We start from the raw sequence: 8,905 nt of genomic DNA, 5'->3' as shown, positions 1-8,905 counted from the left end.
ACAAGGAGGAGGAGAACTAGTGACCAGGATAAAGAGACTTATCCTAAGAGTTCATACCTTGGCCCAAGAGTACACAGTTTTATTGAGTAACTATGGATTTTCCCTTTGTAAAGAAGTCACGTCCTGCTTGAGGAATTCACACTTTGTCTAATGTCTGAGCTGGAAGGAGCTCCAAGGGGCTACCTTCTCTAAATGATACCTGGATTAGAAGTAGTTGTCCCAACACCTATCTCACAAGTAGTTTACCAAGTTCTGCTTGATTTCCTTTTGTAAAGAGGAACCCAAAGCCTCCCAGTGAATTTTAGGAGTTCAAACATCTTTTGGATGCTTGTAAATGATAGGAAAGTTTTCCATTCATTGAAATGAAATATTTTCCAACAAATTCCACTGATTATTATTTGATGAAGCACAACTTTTCCACAAAGAGCACCCCTCCTTCAAATACTTGAAGACAGTCAACAAGCCATATTCAATTTTCTTTCCTCCAAGAAACAGGATCCCTTTTTTCCAACTGATTCTTCCAACTGGTCTTGATATGGCTCTATCTCAAGGCCCTTCACCAATTCATATTAACCTACTATGAAACCCCCATATCCTCTGATTTTCTCCAGATATATCCCTTGAAATCTCCTCTAATTTAGAAAACAACCAGTGTGTGTATAAGGCCAATTATAAGCTCATGGTGACTGAAACGAAAGGAGTCCTAGGAAAGAACAATCATATCTATCATGTCCATCAATGGAGCAGATTAATAAAAGAGAAACCTTATGTGGATAATTATGTAATTATGAGAGAGACAGAGACAGAGAGACAGAGAGAAGTGAATTTTCTGTCTCTAATACAATGAAGCTCATAAATTCACATTCTCTTCTTCTCCTAAGTGGTAAGTGAAAACCACTTTTCCAAGGTGTGAACTCTGGATACAAGAGTGAGAATTCCTGATTTCCCTCCACACTCCTCCATATAAGTAGACCTCATTTGGGATCACTGGAATTCTCATCTACATCCATGGAAGTGGCCCCCTCTACCCAAAACAAACGGGGGATTACCTTTGAAAGCTCTACCTGGAAAAAAAAACACAAGTTTTTCTCATTGGCTGGGGCAATGGAAGCCAATAATTGGGATAAGAAAGATGGAGATTTTAATATTTTATACTATATTTTAACTGAAGAACATGATCAGGATGACAAATTATACAACCCTGAAACCGGACAAAATCAAAACTAGGAAAAGGCTTCAAAAAGAAAATGTGACTAAATAGAAACTACTGAAAGCAAGAGTAAAAATTCTTCTGGACATTCAAGACAGTTGGCTCCAAAGCCACCTAGCTTATCTATTAGCAATAACAAAAGAATAATTATTACAAAAGGAAAGCCAGTAAAAGTGTATACAAGTGAAAATTACCAGAGGTCTGAAAGATCTGAAGGGGAAAAAAAAATATATATATATATATATTTATCAAGTGGCAGTTCTGGAGAGCCATATAAAAGTCAACCTGAAAAGACTTCAGTCAGGAAAAGGGATCTAGAAAGAAGGACTGAGTCTTACACACCAGAAGTTTCCCAGAGAATTAGACAGGATATTGATAGGTGGCACAGCAGATCAGACCTTTCTTCTAAAGAAGAAGTAAATTCTGATGAATATGACCATGAGACTGGCAGCAGAGACTCTTCTGAAAAGCATGGAAACCACAGAAGGAATGAGGAAGAAGGAATGGAAGAAGAGAAAGAGTGGGATGATGAAAGAAATGATGAAGTCAATAGGAAGGAGGAGGATGAGCAAGATAAGAGAAACCAAAAAGAGAGAAACAACTATGGTACTTGAAGTGAAGCCAATGATTCTTATTCTGAGACTATATATTTCACAGAAGGGTCAGTCACATCTTGTTCTAGTACAGATGGATCAGATGAGAAAAAAGAAGGAAGGAAGACAGCCAGAGGCATAGCTTCAATTGTTTCTCATAAAAATACAAGTTTTGTATCCGAATCATTTGCAGGTTCAGAAAAGAAGTCCAAGAAATTATCATCTTCTGTTCATTGTGTTAGTTAAAATCACCTGGGGTTCTATTTGGAAGGATTGAACCTCACTATAGTGTTTGACAAACTTCTGTGGACCTGTGGGGGTCCTTAAAACTACATTTCCCATGGTCCAATGGGTTTCATGGGTTTCCTGTTTTGGATGACGTATTAAAGGTGAGGGAGTGTTTTAAGTAGGGGGTAGTGACTTGGAACTTCCTCTTTAGTTACCTGAGCTCGAGGAGAGAGGAAGATAAATGGCTGAGGTGAGGTTGGAATAGGTTTCTTACAGGCGTGTGGTCAGTTTATCTCTATCAGCATGGCTTTTATTAAAATACTATTCTCCCTTTTGATCTTGGCCCTCATCATTTTTAATCATAACATCATGCTGATCAAAAAGATTGAGCAAGGAGACAGATATATTCTTCAGGATGCAAGATTCTTCCTTATAAAGAGTAGCAATCATGAAAACATCTCTCTTGCTAAAGCCAAGGGTATATGGTCAACACTTCCAGTAAATGGAAAAAAAAATTGAATGCTGCATTCAGATCTGCAAAAAATAATGTTATTTTGATATTTTCCATGAGAGAAAGTAGAAAATCTCATGGTTTTGCAAGACTCTCTTCAGAGTCCCCCCATGGAGAATCTCCTCCTATACATTGGGTTCTCCCTAAAGGTATGAATCCTAAAATGTTTGGAGGTGTCTTTAAAATTGACTTGATTTGCAGGCATAAATTGCCCCATACCAAATCTCTTCACCTTACTAATCCTTTGAATGAACATAAGCCAGTTAAAATTGTATATGATGGAGAGGAAATTGACCTTGAATGTGGAACCTAGTTTTGTCTTCTATTTCCCCCTGATGAAATATAAGTTGACTTGTATCAGGTCATTCATAAAATGCATCACAAGAGAAGAATGCATTCACAGTTTCATTCAAGAGGATGTCTATCCCATCAAGAACCAGTTCAGGATGTGAGAAGGCATCAGTCAGAAGATTATGATGTTCATAACAGCAGAAAGAAACCAAGGATGGACTATGCCCCTGGATTTCATCAGAGACCAGTGTATATAAAGGATCCACAGTATAGACATAAACAGTATGAACTTCCTTCATAAAACACAAGCTATTGTTAGTGGTCAAAGAAGTAGATCCTGTGAAAGAGATAGAGATAGAGAATGTGATAGTTCCAGATATATCAGAAGAGACAAGGAGAAGGATCAATGGAAGTAGAGGAGAGGAGAGGAGTGGGGAAGAGAGAGGAGAGGGAAAGAGAGAAGAGGAGTGGCGAGGGGAAGAGAGGAGAGGAAAGGGGAAGGGAAAATAGAAGGGGGTTATGTGATTATGACAGAGTGAAGGGAGAGAAGAAGATACAGAAGATATTGTATCTCTAAGCACTGATTGTTTAAAAGCAATAAAAGAAATTTTATTTTTGTATGTGTTTGTTTACAAACAATAAATTTATTTCCAAATGTCTACTTAAAAATATTTAGAAATTCTCTTTTTGACATACCAAAGACACAGAAATGGGTAAGATGCCCATAAACTGAGGAACAGCTGGACAAATTATGATATTTGAATATGATAGAATACTTACTGGGATATATGAAATAACAAATGGGATGGTTTCAGAGAAACCTTAGAAGTTACATATAATATGATCCAGAGTGAAATTATCAGAACCAATGTATAGAATGACAACAACATTATAAAAACTATTTTGAAAGACAGCTTTGATTAACACTATAGCCACCGTAACTCCAGAAGATTGATGAAGTATGATAAACATATCTCCCAACAGAGGTGATGGATTCAGGGTACAGAATGAGACACAAATTTTGGGACATGGCAAATAAGAAAATTTGTTTTGCCTGAGTATGCATTTTTGTTCCCAATGGAGGAGGGAGGTGAACAGAACAGCAGAAATAAAGATAAATGCTTGATAACAGGAAAAAAGTTATTAAAAAATAAGATGTAAAGCTCTCTAAAGTCAAAGACTGTTTTGTCTTTTTCTAGTGTTTATCACAATGTAGTTGCTTAACAAATCTATGTCAACTAAATGAGCTGTCCTAGGTGACTTCTCCCTGCTCAGTTATTTTACCTTCCACTCTACTTATCACCTCCTTTCCTTCTTGCACTAGGTGTAAATAGTCCTAGGTAGGACTCAGACTATACACAATACAAATGAGAACAGAAATTCAAGAAGTGGAAATGACTTGTCTAAGCTCACAGAGAGAGTTAATGAAAGAAGCAAGACTCCAACTCTTGGCCCTGAGAGTCTACGTGGAGCAAAAGACAGAGGAGTACTTCATCTTGCTGTCAGAAAAAACCCTGAGTTCATTCACCTTTACACACTCACTGGCTGTGTGAACCTGGACTAGTCATTCAATCTTTATCTCCCTCAAGTTCAGTTTCTTCATCTGTCAAATGAGTAGAGTAATGGCTGCACTATCTATGTGACTGAAATGTTGTAAGGAATGTATTTTTCTCATTCTTGAAACACTCTTGAGATATGAATATTTATTATTATGTATCTTTACCCAAGATTCTCTCCTCTTTGTTTTCATTTCCATCATATCTGACTCTTTGAGCTGCCATTTGGAGTTTTCTTGATAAAGATTCTGGAGTGGTTTTCCATTTCCTTCTTCAGTTCATTTTACATATGAGGAAACTGAGGCAAACAGGGTGAAATGACTTGGGCAGGGTCACACAGCTAGTAAGTATTTGAGGTCAGATTTGAATCCAGGAAGATGAGGCTTTCTGAATCAAGACCTGAAACTCTATCTACTATGCTACCTAGATCCCCCAACCCTCTCATAAACAAAGAAGACATAGATGTCTAGGTTTTCTTCCAGTTATTAGGAAAGGTGATGTTAAGATATCCATACTCTTGTGCTTTTGTGTCTGGTTCACCTGATGGAAAATGGTCTCTTTCTGTGAAATTACCTCAGGGACAGGGCTATAGTTTGTGGCCATCTGTGTATCATAACATCAGAGAGCAAAAGATGTAAGACATCTAAGACAGCACCTAACATTTTATGGAAGAAACTGAAGGTCCATAAAAGCTAGGTAATATTGCCCAAGATCACATAGGAATTAAATGGCAGAGACAGAATTCGAACCTAAGTCCTGTAATTCCAGAGCCACTTTCTTTCTGGTGTACCAGTCTGGATTCCTAAAATTCAATACAATTGACTTACTCAACTGGGGCAGAACTTCATTTGCCATCTCCTCATTTCAAATGATCTTTCCCTATTTCTTTCCTTTTTACTGAGCCATGAACCAAACTGAAGGGTTTTCAAAGATAAACACATTTCATAAACCAGCCTGAATAAGAGCGAAATATCAGTGTTTTCTAAAACTGCTGAAGTGGAACAAATGTGGAAATATCAAAATAGTCTCCAAACCAAGCTTGAGTTCAGGTCAATTTCTATTGTCAGAGACTCTCAGAACTACTGTCCCCGGTGATCCTTAACACCCGCTGAAAGTAGGGTAGGCACAGAACATTGGTCTTAAACAAATAAGATGAATTTGAATAGGGAAAAATGAAAATAGTTTATTTGTTCAGATAGTCAGCTTTATAAGTATAGTGTAGGAGAGGCATGACCTTGGAGCAGTGCTTCTGAGAAAAGATTTGAGGTTTTAGTGGATCACAATCTCAAGGTAAGTCAATAGTATTATATAGTAATCAAGAAAGCCAATATGAATTTAGGCTTCATTGAAAGAGACGTGGGGGCAACTCACAGAGTGGATCAGTGCATTGAGAGCTAGGCCTAGAGACAGGAAGTACTTGATTCAAATCTAGCCTCAGACATTTCTTAGCTATGTGACCCTAGGCAAGTAACTTAACTCCAATTACTTAGATCTTACTACTCTTTTGTATTGGAACCAATACTGGGTATTGTTTCTCAGACAGAATGTAAGGGTTTGGAAGGAAGGAAGGGAGGGAGGAAGGGAAGAAAGGAAGGAATGAAGGGAAGGAAGGAAGGAATGAAGGGATGGAAGAAAGGAAGGGAGGGAGGGAGGGAGGGAAGAAAGAAAAGAAGGATGGAATGAAAGGAGGGAAGAAAGTAAGGAAGGAGGGAAGGAAGGGAGGGAGGAAAGAAAGGAAGGAAGAAAGGAAAGGAAGAAGAAAGGGAGTAAGAGAGGGAAGGAAGGAGGAAAGGAAGAAAAGAAGGAAGAAACAAAGAGAAAGAAACAAAGAGAGGCAATATAACATGGGAGATAGAGCTGGGTTCAAATGCTGCCTTTGACACCTACTGGCTGGGTGACTCTGGACTTTAGGCAAAGAGTGTAACAACTTAAGTAGTGGAGAGTGTTTCTTCACTGGGGAAGTATTTGTAGAATTTCCCAAGAAAATCAGAGGTCTAGCCTTTATCCCTGTCATAAGAGAGATAGAGTGCCCAAGACTAAGAAAAATGTTCTAATTTAAGCACAAATGCAGAATCATATTAACTTCTGGATGCTATGTTTTAGGTCACTTGCTAAGCTGGAGAATATTCAGAGGAGTGACTAGAATGATGAAGGACTTGGAATCCATGACATAGTTGATAAATAATAGCTAACATTTATAGAGCACCTACTATGTGTGTGAAAAGAGAATTCTTTGTTCTCCTTGTCTATTCTGAGTTTACACTTCAAAAGGGAATCCTTTATTCCCTTTGTCTACTTTGAGTTAACAACTGTTTAACAATAACTTAAGTACCCCTACTTAGTACCTCCCCAGATTGTGAAGACAGTATTAATTCTCAATTCTCCTTTGTCTACTTTTGAATGGAATCAACACAAGCTTGAACACCCTACTTGAATTAGGTGGAGGAGCTCACAAACAACTTAGTGAATTCACACCCTCAGAAACTCAATCATCCAGGAAACTGTGAACCCTTTTGGTGAGAATTAACACCTCTAGAAGGTGAGAAGTGGATCCCACAGACACTGCCCTCCTAGGCAATGCTGGGCAATTTGGAAGCTGTTATTAGCCCTTGTGAAGAGGGAAAGGGCCAAGAAGCCAGTATAAAAGGTCCTGAATTTCTGGGGCTAGGGAAGTTGACTTTAAGAAGGAGTTGGACTTCAAAAAGGAAGTCATTTTCAAGAAGAAGGTTGACTCAAGGAAGAAAGTTGGCCTTGGGAGTCACCTTTAGCTCAAGTCCTAGTCTTGACCTGCCTCTTGGAGGGAACTTGGGTGAGTGGATAGCTGGCTTTCCCTTCCTGTCTTCTGGAAAGAGTTTAATTCTGGTTGAAGGTCAACAAATCCTGCTGAGTCCAGTACTAGAGCAATATTTAGTTGAATAGGATAATGTCTTCTCTATCTTTTTGTATTTCTCTGCTTTCACTCTTTCCAACTTTTTTGTAAGTAAAAGCTATTAAATTCATTTCTACTTTGAGCAATAATACTTTGAATCAGCAACCACCATTATTATTTACAATTTTCATATATTTTAGTCAAACCATTAATTTTTAACCCCTACATGTGCCAGGCACTGTGCAAAATCCTTTACAATTATTATCTCATGTGACCTTCACAACAACCTTAGGAGGTAGGTGCTGTCACTATCCCATTTTAGAGATGAGGAAACTGAGGCAAAACAGACTTAAAGTGTTACCAGCTAACCATTATATTACATTCAATTGAAAGAAATGAGGGATAAGGCCAAGATGGTGGAGAAGGTACATAGAACCAACTGATTGCTACCAAATTACCCTCCAAACAACTATGATACAAAAACCTTAAAACAAATTCTGGAGCTACAGAACCCACAAAAATGGGGTGAAATCATTTTTTCAGCCCAAAACAACATAGAAGTCCAGTACAAGAAATCTATTATACCAGGGAGGAAGTGAGGTACAAACAACACTTCAAAGCAGTCCCCAACACAACAAGAGGAGTTTGGGACTATTGATTCAGCATCAAAGGTTTCTGGAGCTCTCATCTACAGATGGCAAGGAGAGTCAGACATTGGAAGGAGAGTATAATGGTTCCTTTGCTGGCATAAAAGAAGCATGGTAGAGTTTTTAGAGTGGAGGGGAAGATGGGGGAAGTGGGGAGTGGAACACTTCAATCTTATTTTCATTGGAATTGGCTCAAAAAGGGAAGAATATACACAATCACTTGGATATAGAAATTTATCTTACTCTACAGGAAAGAAGGTGGACAAGAGAATAAGTCAGGACCACCTACTGTGCTGAGTCTCTGGCAGTCAGTGGAATCTCTGGGTGAGGGTTCCAGCATGGAGGGAGTGCCAGGCTCAGGGCTCTAACCACAGCCAGCAGGGATGCAGCTAAAGGAGAGGGATGAAGGGGAGGGCAGCCTAGTCAGAGCCATCTTGGACCTCTGCTTTGCCAAGTTTTGGCTTCAGGGCACATCCAGCTCTGCAGATCAGTTCTGCCCAGGTTTAATCTAGTCTATCAATAGGGCGGATAAGAAGCCTTCAGAGGGTAGGGAAGCTCAATCTCCAACACCCTTCCCCCGCCAACTGTGCTAAGAGCCCCAGTCAGAATGCAGCTGACTGAGATCCCAGGGCAAAGGCTGCAACCAATACAGCTCCCTTCAGCCTCCACACCTTCACCTACACCTTTAGCTTCTGCTGCCAGCTGGGGAAGATCTGACCTCAGCACTCATTAATACTCCATCAGCCTAATATAGTCAATCAGCAGAGCAGAGAAGAAGCCTCTTCAGGACAGAATAGCCCAAACACACAGGTACAGCAAATAATTAGAGGAGCAAGATTACAAGGAGAAGGGAAAAAACATGAGTAAACAACAGAAAAAGAAAAAAGAAATTACAATTGATAGCTTCTATCCAGGTAATGAACAAAGAGTAAATGGAACAGAGAAGGACCAAGGAACACCAAGCAAAACCACAGAATCTCTAGCAAATTGGACACAGGCT

General features: G+C 39.1%; 1 pseudogene; it reads left to right on the top strand.

The window, feature by feature from the left end:
• Positions 1–1,104: 1,104 nt before the first annotated feature.
• LOC123256920 lies at positions 1,105–3,134 on the top strand (annotated as a pseudogene).
• Positions 3,135–8,905: the final 5,771 nt, after the last annotated feature.

The sequence above is a fragment of the Gracilinanus agilis genome, chromosome 1, assembly GCF_016433145.1.
Source record: "Gracilinanus agilis isolate LMUSP501 chromosome 1, AgileGrace, whole genome shotgun sequence".
Classification (NCBI taxonomy): domain Eukaryota; kingdom Metazoa; phylum Chordata; class Mammalia; order Didelphimorphia; family Didelphidae; genus Gracilinanus; species Gracilinanus agilis.
Note: the sequence above shows the minus strand (reverse complement) of the source record. Positions and strands in the feature narration are given on the sequence as shown.